At 59.2% G+C, this 2,500-nt stretch overlaps 1 pseudogene; it reads left to right on the top strand.

Moving 5' to 3' along the window:
• LOC124592049 overlaps window positions 1-2,500 on the top strand; it is a 6,094-nt pseudogene that overhangs the window by 850 nt on the left and 2,744 nt on the right.

Genomic DNA, 2,500 nt, shown 5'->3' with positions numbered 1-2,500 from the left:
TGGCTCGGGATGCTCTCGGGCGGAATAATCGCTCCCGTCAGCGGCGCTTCAGCTTTGGACAATTTCACGACCCGTCTTGAAACACGGACCAAGGAGTCTAACATGTGCGCGAGTCATTGGGCTGTACGAAACCTAAAGGCGTAATGAAAGTGAAGGTCTCGCCTTGCGCGGGCCGAGGGAGGATGGGGCTTCCCCGCCCTTCACGGGGCGGCGGCCTCCGCACTCCCGGGGCGTCTCGTCCTCATTGCGAGGTGAGGCGCACCTAGAGCGTACACGTTGGGACCCGAAAGATGGTGAACTATGCCTGGCCAGGACGAAGTCAGGGGAAACCCTGATGGAGGTCCGTAGCGATTCTGACGTGCAAATCGATCGTCGGAGCTGGGTATAGGGGCGAAAGACTAATCGAACCATCTAGTAGCTGGTTCCCTCCGAAGTTTCCCTCAGGATAGCTGGTGCTCGTACGAGTCTCATCCGGTAAAGCGAATGATTAGAGGCCTTGGGGCCGAAACGACCTCAACCTATTCTCAAACTTTAAATGGGTGAGATCTCCGGCTTGCTTGATATGCTGAAGCCGCGAGCAAACGACTCGGATCGGAGTGCCAAGTGGGCCACTTTTGGTAAGCAGAACTGGCGCTGTGGGATGAACCAAACGCCGAGTTAAGGCGCCCGAATCGACGCTCATGGGAAACCATGAAAGGCGTTGGTTGCTTAAGACAGCAGGACGGTGGCCATGGAAGTCGGAATCCGCTAAGGAGTGTGTAACAACTCACCTGCCGAAGCAACTAGCCCTGAAAATGGATGGCGCTGAAGCGTCGTGCCTATACTCGGCCGTCAGTCTGGCAGTCATGGCCGGTCCTTGCGGCCGGCCGCGAAGCCCTGACGAGTAGGAGGGTCGCGGCGGTGGGCGCAGAAGGGTCTGGGCGTGAGCCTGCCTGGAGCCGCCGTCGGTGCAGATCTTGGTGGTAGTAGCAAATACTCCAGCGAGGCCCTGGAGGGCTGACGCGGAGAAGGGTTTCGTGTGAACAGCCGTTGCACACGAGTCAGTCGATCCTAAGCCCTAGGAGAAATCCGATGTTGATGGGGGCCGTCATAGCATGATGCACTTTGTGCTGGCCCCCGTTGGGCGAAAGGGAATCCGGTTCCTATTCCGGAACCCGGCAGCGGAACCGATACAAGTCGGGCCCCTCTTTTAGAGATGCTCGTCGGGGTAACCCAAAAGGACCCGGAGACGCCGTCGGGAGATCGGGGAAGAGTTTTCTTTTCTGCATGAGCGTTCGAGTTCCCTGGAATCCTCTAGCAGGGAGATAGGGTTTGGAACGCGAAGAGCACCGCAGTTGCGGCGGTGTCCCGATCTTCCCCTCGGACCTTGAAAATCCGGGAGAGGGCCACGTGGAGGTGTCGCGCCGGTTCGTACCCATATCCGCAGCAGGTCTCCAAGGTGAAGAGCCTCTAGTCGATAGAATAATGTAGGTAAGGGAAGTCGGCAAATTGGATCCGTAACTTCGGGATAAGGATTGGCTCTGAGGATCGGGGCGTGTCGGGCTTGGTCGGGAAGTGGGTCAGCGCTAACGTGCCGGGCCTGGGCGAGGTGAGTGCCGTAGGGGTGCCGGTAAGTGCGGGCGTTTAGCGCGGGCGTGGTCTGCTCTCGCCGTTGGTTGGCCTCGTGCTGGCCGGCGGTGCAGGATGCGCGCGCCTGCGCGGCGTTCGCGCCCCGGTGCTTCAACCTGCGTGCAGGATCCGAGCTCGGTCCCGTGCCTTGGCCTCCCACGGATCTTCCTTGCTGCGAGGCCGCGTCCGCCTTAGCGTGCTCCTCCGGGGGCGCGCGGGTGCGCGGATTCTCTTCGGCCGCCATTCAACGATCAACTCAGAACTGGCACGGACTGGGGGAATCCGACTGTCTAATTAAAACAAAGCATTGCGATGGCCCTAGCGGGTGTTGACGCAATGTGATTTCTGCCCAGTGCTCTGAATGTCAACGTGAAGAAATTCAAGCAAGCGCGGGTAAACGGCGGGAGTAACTATGACTCACTGCAAGCAAAGGGAGCTACACAAACTATCGCATTTTCGTTACGGCCGGTTGGCCGAATAGGTGCTGGGGTAGCTGGGGTGGCACCTTCAGCGGAAGGGCCACCATCTCTTGTTTCTTGTCGGCTGCCCCCAACTATAAAGGGATAATGCGAGGGGGGGCTGGTAACCCCCCCAAGCCCCTGGTGCGGTCTTCCACTCTGCAAAAATCAGCGGGCCCACGAGAAGGGGAGAAGACCGCAGGAGAGGAGAGGCTAAGAGGGCTAGGCCCATGTATTGCGCATCACTCTCCCTGTAACCATAACCCAAGGAAGGCACCTCGCAGCAGCAGCACGACTACATCAAGACCGCACTTCGAAAAGCCAAGTCCGGATGCAGCCACACCGCCGCCACTTGGCCACCTTAAGAGAGTCATAGTTACTCCCGCACCCGAGTGGGTGCGTTGAAAGCGGCAGATGTGACCATCCGTGCCGCC

This window comes from Schistocerca americana, unplaced genomic scaffold, assembly GCF_021461395.2.
Source record: "Schistocerca americana isolate TAMUIC-IGC-003095 unplaced genomic scaffold, iqSchAmer2.1 HiC_scaffold_894, whole genome shotgun sequence".
NCBI lineage: Eukaryota > Metazoa > Arthropoda > Insecta > Orthoptera > Acrididae > Schistocerca > Schistocerca americana.
This window is presented reverse-complemented; position numbering and strand designations above follow the sequence as displayed.